General features: G+C 41.5%; 1 protein-coding gene across 2 annotated transcripts in view; it reads right to left on the bottom strand.

Moving 5' to 3' along the window:
• ELAC2 (elaC ribonuclease Z 2) overlaps positions 1-17745 on the bottom strand; it is a 2146582-nt gene that overhangs the window by 442443 nt on the left and 1686394 nt on the right. The gene's annotated exons all lie outside the window — the stretch shown is intronic.

Consider the following 17745-nt stretch of genomic DNA (forward strand, 5'->3'; position numbering starts at 1 on the left):
TCTCTTTTTATGCAGTCCAGGGAGGTACGTCTCGAGTCATTCACTCCAACATGGACAATGACAGAGTCATATTTGTACTTGTTATGGAGTGACATGAGTGCATGCGTTATGTGGTGGATCCTGGCACCAGACAGGCAACTAACTGTAATTTTCTCCTTATTCAGCCTGGTGAGTGGGACATCAGTGTGCCTGACTATAGAGTCACCCATGATTAAAGTGTTGGGTACATTGTCTTGCCTTAGGGGCTGCTGTTGAGCGGCACACTGGTGTTGTGAGCTATGTGACGTTTGGTTGTGTTTGGGGGTGGTGTTTGCATTTCAGCTATGGAGGTCCTTGATGCTTGGGCAGTTTAATGTTAAGAACCTCTGCATATGTGGGTTTTGTTTTGCTATGTGTGGGTCTTGGTGGTGTGGGTTTTGAAGGACTGTGTGTTGTTTGAGGTGTTGTGCGAATGTTAACCTTCTCCTCTTGACTGTCTAGCACAATCTTGGCTGGAGAGAGCTTTGCTTTCAGTTGGGCTATGCAAGTGCATCTCTCACACATTGTAGTGTTTGGTGGTAGGAGGAGAGGGTTGTCTGTGTACATGAGGTAATTGCTGCATTGCCCCAGTATGCCCACTTTCACCACGTGGACAGGAGAAATCACCGGAAGCTGACCCTTGGACATGCCAGGTTAGGTACTTTCTTTGTGGAGTACAAGAGCTGTTTTCCTTACTTTTTGGCAAGGTACTTGCAATTGTAGGCTGTCTAGTGCCTATGTCTATTTTCTCCTTATTACCAAGGAGAGGTGAGTACTTGCAACCAATTAATGCTACATAGTGCATTTTAGTGAGTTTTAGAGCAAGTGCTAGTCACAGGCATACCTCTCAACCTGGAAATATCAAAAATCTGGACAAAGCCCATAAAAATATGTACAAGTCTGTACACGGATTAACATAAAATTTGCATACATAATTATGTAACCCCACCCACTCCAATGGAATTGTGGGATACCAACTTTCAAACGCAAATTGAAGAACAGACAACCAAAATATGTTACCACTTCCCCTGCAGCCATTCCAATGTCCCATTACCTTTCTATTTCATCCCATTTACCATAAACACTAATGTGCATATACTGCCTTGCTTCTACAATGATTACTTGGATTTTATTTTTACATTTTACAGCACAATCAATGCACAAACATTAACAGACATCTGCTAAACAAAGCAATACTGTCTCACAATAAAAATAGACTTAGCATTAAAACTTCTCTGCCAAAGGCTGTACACATCTCTGCCCATTGAAAATTGGAAATGAGGTAACTATGGCGACTGATGCAGCATGAGCAGTGCCAAAGGTGCACAGGATTATTATGAAAGCAAACAGGCAGAGCAGCTAAAGCCACTGTGTAATGGTTACTGAAATACTTTTAGTATTGCCTGCAGTTTATAATGCATGCTATCTAGATCTCTAATTCTATACTTAGTTAAGGAATGTCCCCCGAGATACTTTAGAGGCTGCAAAATGTGATACAAAAATACTTCCCAGTTAAAACTACCTGTCTCCTGTCACACATGGTTTGTTTGGGTCTTCATGGTTCAGTATGCTATTGAATTATATGTTAGAATTAGTGCAATCAACTTGAAGTTGTATTGTGTACAGCAGGCACTGACATAACTGCTTTGTTTAACATCAAAATGTAAATGCACTCTGATAAATCCTCAAACAGATATGTAGATATTGCTGTTATTTCTGCTACTGCCTCAATATACCTCTGTTTTTCAAATGTTCCTGGGCTTTTTGCATGCAGCATACAAATATGCACTTACTTGCAACAATAAACATAACATAAAGCTGAACCTTAATATGTTTTGGGCAGAAAGGCACCTTTAATTGCTCAAAAAGCAGCAGTATATGACCCAGACTCGATGGAAGCAACTACAAGAAAGAACTTCAGTAACATGAACAGAATCTAAATGCAACAGTTTTCAAGAAGAAGTTAATCACAACCAAGCCATGCCTTCTGTACAATGTTCACCATTTATTTGACATGTTATAGGTTCGTAGGTGTGTACTAGGGTTAATGGCCCTGGAGCCTTTAAAAGCTTAGCCGATAGAAGTGCCCTGGCATCATGCCACCCAACGTTAGTTTCCAGTGCTTCTATCAAGTAGAGCTAATGGAGCGATTCCCAGGTGACCTTTCTATTTCCCATCCACTCATCAAGATTTCTCTTGAAGAGGGACAGTGAGGTGCTCTGCTTGACATGTATGAGAAGTCTATTCCAGAGCATGAGCAGTCTCTGTGTTATGAACATGTCCCTCCAGCATGTCCTGTTGACTGTAGTAATGAGGTTGAGGTCTTTGGAGCTTTTTTATTTTATTTACTTATTTTGTTTCTTTTTATTCATCTATTACATTAACAATGATTATTAATCCAACTGATACAAGTTTTCTTTACACAGAAGACCCAGCAAGAAAAAGTCTTCTCAGTGCAAACCCACAGACAATTTTATAGCAACCAGTTTTTGAAGGCCGATTCCCACTCCACACCAATCCCAATCCTATAAATTCATTTTATATTTTCGGTTCACTGTCAGTTCTCAAACATGGCAATGGTACGATACATTACATAATTTCTGTAGCAAACATTTTCTGCAGATGCCCGCAAGAGTTATCCATGTTATAGAACAGTGTTAACTCTGTTCTCAGCACAATGAATATCCCTACCCACTACTAAAGACTGGCAAAACAAGAATTAGAAATGGCTTCTTTAATTATAGCAATACCTTTTACTACAAATAAGCAAAAAGCCTCTGTATGAGTGGGTAGTTATCCAAAAATATATAAAACTCTGGAGTAGCTCTCAAATGACTACAGCTTTGTCAGTTAGAGTGATCATTTCAGTAAGGGGGTCTGCTGTGGCAGCGCACGCCATACTAAACAAATAACGCCCCAAGAATGAAGCTAGGAGATCCACTAGACAGATCCTCAGAAACCACGGACATTAATCACAAACAAAATAATTTAGACTTCCATTTGGCTGCATGAAGACCAAGCAATATTAATTTTAATTCACACAGCTGCTAACCTTGACAGATGCTGACCAAATAGATAAGAGTGCGACAGCAAAATCAGTGGACAACATGACTGTCCGATTAATTGCATAAAACAGGTATACTGAAAGACAGCATTCAAATGAAATTTGCACCTGTACTGAACGTCCATTTGTTCCTAAAAAACTCGTACTGAATGTCCACCTGTTCCTTAAAAAATAGACATGTTTCCTCCATCATTCTGAGCACTATAGTTACAGATTTCTGTAATTTTAAAAATGCTTTTTAACGATGGTCACACCCCCTTACTCATTTCAAATATTGTTAAAATTGCACACCATCATAACTGGCACTACACAAACACCATTACAATGTGTCACTAGTCTCAGGTCTGTTTACTGTCATCTGAATTAAAGGTTTGCACAATTTGTGTGTGCAGCAGTCTTAATGTATGATTGTACCAGATTTATAAAAGTTCTCGAATACTGTTAATTGGCATATGTAAGCCAAGAAATTCAGATACGGTCATATGAAACACATGCCAGTATGGCATCATTTGCAAGGTTGAATTAATGTCACACTTGGCAAAAGAATAACAAGCCTCCTTTAAAAGTGCAGAGTTTTTGTCAGAAGTAACTGCTTCCCAAGCTGGTGCATGATGCATCTTGGGGATGTCTGTTTCATTCCTCTTCTAAATCAAGGATTTCAACTGACAAGACTTGAGTCCTACAGAGCTCATCTGGCTCGTAACAAGCTATTTCAAAATTAATGACTTTGGAACAGTTTTGACTTGAGTACTCGATAAAATACAGTTTTGTACCTACCATAAATGTAGATGTCCGATAGGTATGCATCTGCAGTCATAACATACGGGTTGTCCTGCCTCAGGCAGCCCTTCGGTCGGCCGGATTCCAAAGTCTGGGTCTGGCCTCGGCTGATGTCGCACTTTCCCCGACGTCAGAGCGTCTGGGGTATAAAAGCATCAGCCGACGCCATTTTCCTCAGTTTTTCTTGCCCCAGATGCCAGGTGCCCTCTAGAAAGGCTAAATTTGGATAAATGCTGAAAAGTTCCAAACATTTGCAAATTATATACATGTATAAACAAACAAATACACCATAATAGATTCCCCCAGCTAGCTAAAAGAGGGGTAAGCACCTTAGGAATACCACAGAGGGGAAGGAGGGAGGGTAATCCTGACTGCAGATGCATACCTATCGGACATCTACATTTATGGTAGGTACAAAACTGTACTATGTCCTTCAAGGATGCATCTGCAGTCATAACATATGGGTAGAATACCATAGCCAATCTGGGGAGGAGGTACTAAGAAAAGGATGGTGTAGTTAAGATCCCCTGCAGGACTGCAGTTGCAAACCCTGCTCTGGATCTAGAGTATAAAGGTAGATTGTAATGCTTGGCAAATGTATGCACAGAGCTCCAAGTAGCAGCTTCTAAAATGTCCTTGGTAGCCACCCCCCGTAGGAAGGCTGTAGTGGTGGCCGTGGCCCTTGTGGAGTGAGGCCTGATATTTTCAGGAACTGTCTTTCCATGAAAGGAGTAGCAAAAGCGAATGCAATTTCCTATCCATTTTGAAATTTTCTGTTTGGAAATTGCTCTTCCTTGCACCCCAGTTGCATATGCTACAAAAAGTTGGTCAGTTTTTCTGCTAGTTTTTGTTCTGTCCAAGTAGTAGCGTAGTTGTCTGTGTATATCCAGGGTGTGCAAAAGTTTTTCCCCTCTATTCTGTGGATTAGGGAAGAACGTAGGCAAGTGAATAGCTTGGTTCAAGGATACCCTAGATACCATCTTTGGCATAAAAGTAGGATTGGTTCTTAGTGACACCGTGTCCTGGTGGAAAATAAGAAAAGGCTGCACTGCCATTAATGCTTGTAACTCAGATACTCTTCTTGCTGAAGTGACTGCCAGAAGGAATGCAGTTTTCCAATATAGAAACTGTAGATCCGCTGATGCTGCTGGTTCAAAAGGAGGTAGTGTCAGTTTTTCCAGCACAAAGTTGAGATCCCAGGCAGGTAGAGGGGGTCTTCTTGGAAGTTTAATATTTTTGATCCCTCTCAGAAATTGTCTGAGGAGAGGGTGTGAGAAGATAGGTGGATCCACATTGTATTCTGAAGAAATTGCTGAAGCATGAATCTTAATGGAAGAATAGGACAGGCCATTGTGGAACAATTCTGCTAAGTATTCTAGGATATGTGTTAGGTTTGCCACTGTGACATCTGTGCCCTTTGATGTGCTCCAAATGAGAAATCTCTTCCATTTAGCTGAGTATGTCTTCCTTGTGGAAGGCCTGCAAGTCTCCAGGATAATGTCCTTCACCCTCTGAGATAAAACAGTTTTATTGGGATTTAAGGAATTTTCCAGGCAGTTAGCTGCAATGTTTTCAAGTTGGGATGCAGGGTCTTGAAATTGTTCTGCGTCAGAAGAAGAGGCCATAGGGGGAGAGGCCATGATTTTGCCTGAGACATGCTTCTCAATAATGGATACCAGTGTTGTCTTGGCCAGTCCGGAGCTATTAGTATCACTTTTGGCTGTTCCTCCCTGATCTTCAGTAGAACCTTGTACATCAATGGGAGAGGTGGGAAGGCATATACTGCTAGGGCTTTCCAGCTGAAAGAGAGAGAGTCCACCCTCCAAGCTTGTGGGTGGCATGTCCTTGAGCAGAATGTCTTCAGTTGATTGTTGAGTGGGGAGGCGAACAAATCTATCTCAGGCATTCCCCATGTCTTTGCTATGAGTTGGAAGATGTCTGGGTGCAGCATCCATTCGTGTGCATCCATGGTAGTTCTGCTTAAGCTGTCTGCCAGTGCATTTTCTTTCCCTGGCACGAATTGGGCCTGTAGTTGGATATTGAGATTCAGGCATAGTTCCCACAGATTCATAGCCATCCGGCATAGAGGGTAGGAATGTGTGCCTCCCTGCTTGTTTATGTACCACATGACCGTGGTGTTGTCTGTCCTTATTAGCAGGTGTCCTTGTTGGAGGAAGGGTTTGAATGCCTCGATTGCATGCCTCACTGCCAGCATTTCCTTTTGGTTTATGTGCATGTTTAGCTGTCCTTGAGGCCATAGGCCTTGGATACATTTGTCCTCCATGTGTGCTCCCCATCCTCGGTCTGAGGCGTCCGTGGTGATGGTCTGCCTTGGTTTTGGTTTGTTGAAAGGCAACCCTCTGTTGGACTGGCAGGCCTGAGCCCACCACAGGAATTCCTTTTGAAGGCATGGAGTGATTGGTATCATGGTTTCTAAACTGTGACTGTGCTGAGACCATACACTCCGGAGGTACCATTGTAATTTCCTCATATGCAGCCTGGCATGCGGTATTAGAATTATGCAGGATGCCATGTAACCCAGGGCCTGCAGGATTTTCCTTGCAGTAAGCTGAGTTTGACTTGTCAGAATCATGAAGTAATCTGGAAGTTGTTTTTGTTTTTCTTCTGTGAGAAAGGCCATTTGGGTGGTTGTGTCCAGATCTGCACCCAAAAAAGGTTATCCTTTGGGATGGTACTAGTCTTGACTTTTGGATGTTGACTGTGTATCCCAAGGTCTGTAGCAGGTGTATGGCATAGGCCAAGTCCTTTATCAAATTTTCCTTGTTGTCCGCTTGTATTAGGCAGTCGTCCAGGTATGGGTAAATTTGAATTCGCTGTAGTCTGCAATGTGCAATTACTGATGCCAGGCATTTCGTGAATACTCTGGGCGCAGTAGATAAGCCAAAGGGCAATGCTGAGAATTGATAATGCTCTGATCCTGCAAGAAATCTGAGGTGTCTTCTGCAGTTTGGTCGAATAGGGACGTGCAGGTATGCCTCCTTGAGATCTAGAGTCACCAGCCAAGACTCCTTGCCCAACATGGGAAGAAGTTGCTGTAGGGTCAGCATTTTGAATTTTGGCACAATGAGATATGTGTTCAGTGCGGACAGGTCGAGAATAGGCCTCCATTGATTTTCCTTTCTTGGTACAAGGAATAGTCTGGAGTAAAATCCTTGGCCTTGTTCTGAACATGGTACCTTTTCTATAGCTTTCATCTGAAGTAAATTGCTGATTTGTTTTAAAGCCTCTGCCCTCTGATTTGGTGGAAGGTTTGGCATTCCGCCTCTTTTGGCAAAGTGTGAAAGTGGAACCTGTATCCTTTGTCTATTATTTGCAGTGTCCATGTATCCTTTGTGATATAATGCCAGTTTTTTGAGAATAAAGCCAGCTTTCCGCCCAAGGGTGTTTCTAGTTGATCCCTGGTAGGCGGAATCAGAGTTAAGTCATTGACCCTGTCCTGGTGTAGTAGTTGTTGTTGTTGCTGTTGCACTACTCCTCTGGTTGGCAGGCTGCCACTGACGGCCTCTGTAGGAGCCCTTGATTGACCTCTGCCTCTAGGGCCTGTTCCTGCCTCTCTGGGCTCTGTCCGAGTCTGGAAAGGACCAATTCTTAGTAGGCCAGTTTCTGCTGAATCTCGGTGGTTGAACTTGCAGGAAATCTTTAACTGTTTGCACAGATTTTGCCTTTTCTTCAACCTTTTTAAGATCTCCTGAGCAGAGGAGCCAAATAAATTTTGTTTCTCCACCGGAGCATCCAGGAGTTTAGCTTTGACATGGTCTGGCAAAGATTGCTCCTTCAGCCAGGCATGCCTACGAATAACTGCCCCAGTCATAGCTGATCTAAATGAAGCCTCCAGTGCATCATAGCCACATTTTAAGAAATGATTACTAACCTGTTGTGAGTTGTGTACCAAATCCTGAAGGGATTTACGGTCTAGGGGTTCAGGAGAAGAAAGTTTCTTATTCAGTTCATCTAACAAATACTCCTGGTACTGTATCATATGAAATTGACAGTTTAATGCCCTGACAGAAAGAGTTGCAGAAGTATACAGCTTCTTTCCCCATCTTTCTAAAGCTCTAGACTCTCTGTCAGAGGGTGGAGGATTTTTGGCAGTAGCGGCCACAACCCCTTTAGGGCCCTGAGAAATAGTTTCTGGGTCTGCAGAATGGGCTTTATACAAATGGAAATGAGAATCCGGGACCCTGTAGTATCTGTCAGGTTTGGCAGGGGCCGGAGGGAGAGTGTCAGGGGCTGTACTGACATCATTGTACACATCATCAATTACATTCAGAACAGGAGGTATAGCTAAGGGCCTACGCTGAGGCAAATGCAAAAAGGTCCTTAATATTTTTCTAGAATCAGAGAAATCCTGACCTTGCCATTGAAAATGTTCTCTCATGGAGTGTAGAGTCTCACCAAAGGAAAACTCTTCAGGAGGGGAGGCCGAAGGGATAGATTCCTCTTTATCTGAATCCTCATAAGGCGAGTAAGCCCCTTCCTGGTGGTCTGACAACTCAGATCCATCCGTGGAATCATCTGAGGAGTGTGGATCAGAGGGGTCAGTCCTGGGCCTTTTGTCTGGAGGAGGTTGAGAGGCCCTGTCTGGGTGAGGTTGTGAACCCCTAATTAAGGAAATAAGGTCCTCAGCAAGGCTGAGGATCTGTGAACTAGAGGAAGGCCTCTGGGAGGTAGATTTGGTAGGCAAAGCTTTTGAAAGTTTGGCAGCTTTAGCCCTTGAAAAGGCCTTAATGGACATGGAAGCAGGGGGCCTAGCTGCCCCACGTGCAGGGGTAGAAATGTCCAAAGGTATGGTGTCGGACAATTCCTGAACACTAGCTTCGGTAGGTAGTTCTGAAGCCGACTCAGCCGGGGCCTCGGTGGTCGGAAGTATGGTCTCGGAAGAAGGAATCGCCGAGGACTCGGTTTCGGCCGAAACCAAGACACTCGCGGTAGGCCTAGCCGTGGTTTCTGCCGAAACTGCGGGCCGTGAGTGTCGGTCCTTTTCCTTGCGTTTTTTGACCATATGCGAAGTCGGAGTCTCCGATGGCATTTTATAAGCAAAAGCGGCTCCAAAAAATTCCTCTGCAAACTCCGACCGACGTCTAAAAGTTCGTCGGTTGAAGGAGGCACAGGCTAAACAGGCCGATACGTCGTGGTCTGGGCCTAAGCAAGAAAGGCAGTAAGAATAGAAATCCTTATGAGGTACTTGTTTCCCACAAGTTAAACAATTATTTACTTTGTCTGACATCGGCTGAGGCAAGAAAGAGTCCCCAACGGGGTACTTAGCTTTTTTCGAAGTCTTCGGTAGCTGAAATCACTGGATCTGACCGACCGGCACTTGCGAACAGCTTCTGCTTCGGGCACCGCGCGGCAAGAAAGACTGAGGAAAATGGCGTCGGCTGATGCTTTTATACCCCAGACGCTCTGACGTCGGGGAAAGTGCGACATCAGCCGAGGCCAGACCCAGACTTTGGAATCCGGCCGACCGAAGGGCTGCCTGAGGCAGGACAACCCATATGTTATGACTGCAGATGCATCCTTGAAGGACATCATACCACTATGAGAAAAGAATGAGCAGGGCCATTAATGACAAATAGATACACACCCAGTGAGTGTCAGCTTACAAAGAAAACTACACAGCTTTATACATTTAAATGCAAAAATGGGGCCATCTGGAATGGAGCTAACCGCTGTCACACCATTATGCATGAATTTTGTTGCAGAAAGCAAGAGCTACAGAAGTAGCTCTGGCTGGCAGCGCTGTAAGCACCAGCTATACTACAATGCAAACGCTCTTTGACATGGAATGGGTGAAGAAACAGAATGCCCAAAATAAGATTCACTTAACTGCCCACTCACAGCCAAAATAAAACATGTTTGATGTTTTCCACTTACTTTATCAGACAGAGCAGTACCCAGGTCCACTTCTTGCCACTTGCAAACCCTCCCCGGTTGGATCATTCAGCCAGAAGATAATGGACAAGTTCCCAACTTCATGCTCGCAGAAGCCGAGCCACAACCAAAATTCCTGCTCGCAGATAATTTGAACAGTAACCCTTACTAGCCGGAAATGTGAGCCCTTGAGCTCAGTTCCAACAGGCTGATAGCCCTGATGGAGCTGACGTCATAGCACAAGTGATGACGCCATCACGCAAGAGATGACGTCAGCTCAAAAGGGAAAAACATAATTCAAAAAAAGAAAAAAAATCGGAAATGAAGGGGTGCCACTCGGGAATCATGACACCCCATTATTTGGACCCCAAAACTCGGTAAAAACAGAGTAATTCGGGACGTTTGGGAGGTATGGTCACAAGTATACAGATTTTAGTGCTACTGCTGCTGATAAACTAGCTAGTTCTAAGGAAAAATTCGAAGAGCAGACTTTCTGGCACCGGGATTAGTTTAACCTTAGCCCTGCAGTGAGCAAACGCGGGTATTTATATCAGAAAGTTGAAAGGAATAGACATCAGCCCAAAATGGCCAATAAAATTGCAATTTCAGAGCTGGAAACCACTCCTCTAGTGTTAGATATGCAGTACAATGCTCACACTGGTAAGCAGTAGGAACTTCCTCTACCACAGCAAGATCTGGATAGATCTGAACACTGAAACTGAAGTCTTGAAACCAGCAAAGCCTGGAATTCGTCCTCTATGCTCATCCAACAAAACCCTGCTCTACATATCCAAAGCCAACAATACTGCAGGGAAAAGTTCTTTTCTCTCACACCATCGCTAGGGAATGGAATAACCTCCCCCAAGATATCTCCTCAGCACCATCTATCTCACTTTTCAAAAAGTAACAAGTCACACCTCTTGCAGTCATGGCTCTGTCCTTGTATCACATAAATACTTTCCTGCTCTCCTCCAAATCTTGCTACCCTCCTCTCTTCACTACTTACCGTCTCTAATATACGGTACTCAAATACCCCCATACAGGGCCTACTATCTTACATATTATTTTATCTTGTGAGATGTCTCCTTAATGGCATCAGTTTTTGATTGAATCACTCAATGTGTGTTTTGTTCTACCAATACTGACATCCAGGGTCTACTATGTATAAGCTAAGCTTGCTTAGAACAAACTATTGTATAATATATCTCTTTGATTGTATATATACATCTGTACAGAATTGTTTTTGCTGTAATTGTGTTGTTGTGGAGCTTTTCTCCCCGGGCCTCCACTGTAAATGGACCTCATTCCAGTCGGACTTTCCCAGTAAACAAATGTAAAATAAATAAAAATAAATAAAAAATAAACTGGACTACTCTAGTTAGAAAAGGCGGGAAATTAGCAAACAAGATAGAATTTTTTTTGGGGGGTGGGTTTAAATCAGGCTAAACAATGCAGTTATACAGTAATGCAGAATCCTCAGAACTGAATTGTCACGAAAGAACACAAGCAGTAGACAAGGTATAAAAGGGTATAGTACATGTACATTAAGAAACACAAAAAGGAGACCCTTTGAACAGAGTAAAAAAGAGAAAAAACAACAGGGGGCAGGACAGAGGGACAGAATTCTGCAATAGTGATAAGTAGGACATCTACTGTTACAGAAAGTGCTTACACAAATGTACTACATCCTTCCTTACTCACTGTTGCAATGTTCCTTACTACAGGGAGAGTACTAAAACTACTGCAAAGAATGGGAGGAGTAATAGGGAACTGTGCATCCCCCCAAAAAACATGGGGGTTGATCTAGCAAAACCTGTTTTGGCCCTTGAGAACTCATTCAACTTATTGTGCTTAGTAAAAATATGTAAAGAACACCAAGTAGCATCTTCAAGAATGGATCTAGCATCAAGACCTTTAACAAAGCTTCAGAAGAGGCAGCTGCCATAGTAGAATGGGCTCAAACAAAAGTAGGATGCTGTTTCCTATGAAAAAAGTAACATAAGGACATGGATCTACAAATCCAAGAAGAAATAGTTTGCTCAGAGACTGCCAAATCCAATTTCTTGTAGTGAAAACTAACAAAAAGTTGCCAAGATTGTCTAATACCCTTTGTCTTACCTAGTTAGTATCTGTGCTGTCTTTGCAAATGCAAAGAATGGATAATCCTCTCACTTTTATTTTGTGGAGAAGGAAAAAGGAGGGAAGATGGATCATCTGACTTAAAGACATCACTGACAGCCTTAAGCATAATTGTAGGATTGGTTCTGAGACACCATCTCTCTGTGAACAGGAGGAATGACCATAAGAGATTGAAGTTCAGTAACTCTTTTGGCAAAAGTCAGAACCACCACCAAGGCAGTTTTCCAGGTACACAATTTCAAAGTGGAAGTGGCTGCTGGAATAAAAGGTGGCTGGGCCAGCTTCTCAGGAACATAGTTCAGGACCCAAGGAGGAGGAATCTGTTTTGGTGGAGGCCTAATAATACGAAGAACACCTTTTAAAACCTGTTTTACCTCAAATCTAGAAGACAATGGTTGATCCATGGGCAGAAATGCATAAATGCCTGCCAAATGAGCTTTAACAGAAGAGTATTAAGTTTTACCACCATTGATATGCAGTGATCATGGGGTTATAAAGGTTAATTTGTTGCTAGATAATTCTGCCAAACTGAAATCTGAGCCAATGCACATAAAGTTAATTACAGATTATATGGAAGCAAAACAGTCATATTGTAAAACTAAGTGGAGTGAGGCGTTCAGTGGAAAAACTGCAGAAAGAATGTGGAAAGTTTTGAAAGAGAAATTGTTTGAGTGCAAAAAGTCAAAAAATGTTTAACGTCAGGATCTAGGCATACATCAGGTGGACATATTTACATAAGAACAAGATATCCGATTAAGGTGAGAGACAAAAAATATAAGAAATGGAAGAGAGGTCAAACTACAACTTTGAAAACTGAAACAAACAGGCCGGACCAAACAGATTAAGTATAGTGTGAGACAAAATCAAGAAAAATTTGAAGAAAATTTTATATAAAGATATTGAGCATAATAGGAAATTTTTTTATAGATGCACAAGATGTGGAAGGCATACAGACACCCAAACTGATAAACTGTGTGCAGATTCTAAAATGTATTCTCACACAACAGATTACAGATATATTTACACAATCTTATGCAAAACAGTTTGTCTCCACAAAAGGGGTGGTAAATTGTCTTAGTGACATCCACATAACCCCAGATACTGGAATCAAATTAGATTATATTGAAAAATAACTGTGCAAACTGGATTCAAACAAAGCAAAGGGAGGAGACAGAATTAGTAACAATGACCTGAGAACACTTCAGCAAGAACTTAGAGTATGATTATATCTACTATTCACTAGGTCATATAAATATAAGGAGATTCCTCATGATTGGATACATGCACTTATTAAACCTGTTTTTAAGGGAAAGGGGAGTAGGACAGACCCAGTGTCATACAGACCCTTAAGTCTACTTTCATGTTGTGGAAAAATAATGGAAAAGGTAATATTGGATAAGTTATTGTCAGAACTGGATATGTTGGGACTTGAAACCATATAACAGCATGCATATGTTGAAAACAGATGCATTACCACCTGTAACATGATGTTCTATAACAATATAATAACAGCTGTGAATGAAAAACTGTTCTGTGATGTAATTTATATAGATTTAACTTCAACATTTGACAGGGTCATACACAACACTGATCAATAAATTTGTACAACTGGGTACTGATGTACTCTTGATAAGATGGACAGCTGCATGGCTTACAAATAGGACATGGTAAGCATCATACAGCAACTGGACAGGCAAAATCCTTGGTTACAGTCAGGGTGTCCCACAGGGCTCTGTCCTAGGCCCTCACTTGTTTAGATTGCATCTTTCAGACCTAACTTTTTCATCTGAGGTGTTCTACAGTCTATATGCAGATGACCTGAAATTGGGTAAACTGATTACATGCGTTACAGATAAGGCCTGTCTGCAAAATAACTTGACTAAATTGACCATTTGGGCACAGGAGAATAATATGCTGATAAATACATCAAAAACTAAGCCTATGAGATTTGGTAGGCATAAATTGAAAGGTGAATATTTAATACAGCACACAGTGATTGAAACTGTAGACTCATTTAAGGACCTGGGTATATAGATTCAGCTATGAGTTTTAATAATCATATCAACCAACTGGTTAATGACAGTTATAGAATCATACGTTGCATAAAAAGATTTATTAAGTCTAGGAAATCAAAAATAATGAAGTCATTGTTTGATAGTTGCATTAGACCCAAACTTGAGTATGGAATAACAATATGGAAACCTTATAAGAAATTAAGCATGACTAAACTGGAAAGAGTACAACGGAAATATACCAAGGGTATCCATGGATGTAAAAATCTAGGTTATTATGAAAGACTAAAATATATGAACTTGTTATAGTGTCTCTTACAGACATCTAGGAGGAGATCTTATTCAGGTATATATAAGGGCATTTAGTGACAACTATCTCTGGGAATGTTTGGGGTTAACAAAAAGTACTAGAGAATCATCAGACAACCTATGTAGGAGATTCTATTGGAACGAGAAGTGTACTAATTGGTTCTCTGACAGAGTAGCTGATGCATGGAAGAGACTACCAAATTACATTAAAGTAAGTACTAGTTTAGATATTTTTAAGAACAGCCTGGATACTTATTATGGGAACAAGTATTTTTGGTATATTGGCAAGCTAGAACGGCATTAATGTCCATGCTTGAAATATTTGTATGTATGTATGTATGCCAGAACAGAATTGAGCAACTCACACAAAAAGGAAAGAACTGTAGGAATACCAAAATAAAAAAATGTACAGGACACCAGCCTGAGAAATAAACACTTAAATAACAGACAAATCTCATTCTACTCTAGAGAAAGGTCCTAAAGACTCTGATGAAGTTTTGGTGGCGACAAAAGTGCTTGCTCTGAAGAATGAAATTGCATTTTACCACATGTGATGTGACTGGGACCTTTCTCTAGTTGTTGTATCTTTCGGCTTTTCCCGGTTAGGGTTCACCACAGCGGAACTCCGGTAGGCTAAAGATTGGCAGTAGATTTTTACGTATCAGCTTGCCAGGCCAGACGCACAACCTTCAACGAAGGTACGCCCATTCACACATGTCTCCACACAGAAGACGCTTTAGCTGAGAATCAAACAGGACGTCTTACTGTGAGGCGACAACGCTACCGCAGCACCACCACCGCATGTAGAACAAGATTTTATTTTATTTTTCTGTTACAGTAGGAATACCAACCAAAACAGGGTCCTTTTCAGTGTTATGGCACCTAGAAGAAAACCTGTTCCACTCAGCTACATGAGATTTTCTAGTAGTGGATTTTCTTGCCTACTGTAAAACCTGAAGTACATCTTCAGAAAAAAAGGTGCTGAAAAGGGATCAAAACCCTGTCACCCAAAGCAAAAATCATAGGGTTAGAAGATGAGGGAGAATTAGAGAACCCTTGTTCTGTATGAGTGGATCCTTCCTGTGAGGTAATTTGTGTTGACTGCCCCTCGTCATGAGACAGAAAAGGGGAATCCAATGCTATATGGGCCAAAAGGGAGTCACAAACCAGATTTTGCACCAGTCCAACATCATCTTGTGTAGGAGCTTTGCCAAAAGAGGGTGAAGGGGACAAATGCATATGGAAACATCTCTTTCCAAGAAAATGACATGGCATCCAATTTCCAAGCCAGAGGACTTGGCACACTGAACAAAACTGGGAAAGTTGCCCACTCTGACGGGAGGCAAAAAGAGCCACTTGAGGAGTACCCCACCAAGGAACAATGTCCAGGAAATGGCTCTGTGTAATATCCATTCATGAGAATCTGTCCTGGACCTGCTCAGATTATTTGACACTAAGTTGTGTTGTGAAGGAATACATATTGCCTGAAAAATCAACTAAAGATGTATGGCAATGTCCCAAGCTATGAGGACTATTCTTCAAATGTGCTAAGACCATGTTCCCCTTTGTTTATGTAACATATTACAGCTCTGTTTTCTGTAAAGACCCTGAGTGGATCTGAAGACCAGAGGTAATGCAAGACCTGAAGAGCCAGGATCAGAGTTTTCATTTCCATGGTAATGATATGCTCTGTCACCTCCTGAGGAAAGCAGACACCCTGAACATTGATGCTGTTGGAAGAAGTCTCCCTTCTCCAGGCTCGGTGAGAAGCATCTGTTAATAGCTCCTGAGTGAGGGGAGGTACCAGAAAAGGAAAATCAGGCTTTAGAGATATCTGGTTGCTCCACCAAAGAAATTTCTTCCTTAGGCAAGAGAGGATTTTGGAAGTCCAAGGGATGACAATGCTGGAATCAAATTATCTTCAAATACAACTGGAACTTCCTCCTTTGAAGTATAGCAAATAAAACCATGAGGATAAATTAATGCCATGAACTCCAGAGCTCTTATAAATTCTCTTGCTGTGGTTTCTTGCAAAGGAAGAAGGACCCGGAAAAAAAACTGTCAAAGAGAGGACCTTGGGAGGAGGAAGAAAAGCTGTCAAAGTAAGAGTTTGAATCTTGTACCCCAAGAACACCTGGTCCTGAGAAGGCATCAGAATAGACTTCTTTAGATTTAGAGTGAAGCCCAGACTGTGAAGAAAAAAACATTGTTAATTATAGGTCCTGCAGAACAGCCTACTGAAAAGGAGCTAGAAAGAGACTGTCTTCCAGATAAGGAAAAAGCTGAATGCTATTACGTCTGTAAAAGATTATGACTGGGGCTAGACATTTGGTAAATATCCTCAGGGCTGTAGTAAGAGCAAATGGCAAAGCAGATAAATGATGAGAGGAAGATACAGAGAACCATAAAAACTTCCTGAAATGGGGATGACTGTGAATATGTCAATAAGCATCCTTCAAATCTACAGACACCAGAAAGGTTTGAGGCAGAAGCATTGGAAACAAGATATGAAGAGTTAACATTTTAAATGAGGGAACTTTCAGAAAAGTTTTGAGAAAGGAAATATCTAAGCTAGGTCTCCAAGGACCCTCCTTCCCAGACACATGACCTTCAGACCAAATTCAAAATGCGGTGTTCAGACTGGAGTCAAAGAAGTTATGAAGGTTTGGTGTTCATATGTCTCTTAAGTACATTATGCTTCAGACGTAGAACATACATTTGATGTATGGCACATGGAAATGGCCAAACTTTGGTATGTTGGCTGGAAGTATGGCTACCTGAACAGGATACCACTATTAATAAGGAATAATGCAACAGTAACTAAGGAAGGACATCTCGCAAAAACAGTTAAAGCACAGTTCCTGAAACAACTGTCATTGTCTAATAAATCAAAGTTTCTAGAGCAATAAAAACTTTAAAAAAGAAAGATCCAAACTCACTCAGATATGTTCTCTCATGATATTATTTCAAAATTCGTTTCAGTACCAGTTGGTTAGCAAAGGTGTTTGAAGGAGTGATAAACAAACAGTCTGACAAAAAGATCTACATTTTATGTCGAGATAAATGACTCCCCAGTCATTGACCGCACTTATTAGAAACATTTATTCAGTACTTGAGGCTCACTTCAGAGCCAAGTACCATCAATCTATTCATGAAACTTTCCCTATTTGGCAACCCAAAGGTTTATGGAGAGATAAAACAGTCCGAAAAGAAGAATCAAAGCTCAGAACTACTGTCTCAAGATAAACAGCTCCCCTCAGTTAATAAATCCATAACTAGGAAAACATTTCCTCAGTATCTGAAGCTCATTTTGGTACCCGCACCTTTGTTGTGCAGCTGAACCTACTGTTGACATTCTCTGACTTTTCTACCAACTCTAATTTCTGAGGAAATACTATTGAGAAAAGTAAACCTATAGCTTTGGAAATTCCAGCTACAGCAAGTGTCTGAAGGCTTGGAACACCTTTGTTGCCATCCCACTAAAATAAATTGTCTTACTTTTTTCAATTGAGATCTCTACACTATGGAATA

The sequence above is a fragment of the Protopterus annectens genome, chromosome 4.part0 (assembly GCF_019279795.1).
Source record: "Protopterus annectens isolate FY-2018-M chromosome 4.part0, PAN1.0, whole genome shotgun sequence".
NCBI lineage: Eukaryota > Metazoa > Chordata > Ceratodontiformes > Protopteridae > Protopterus > Protopterus annectens.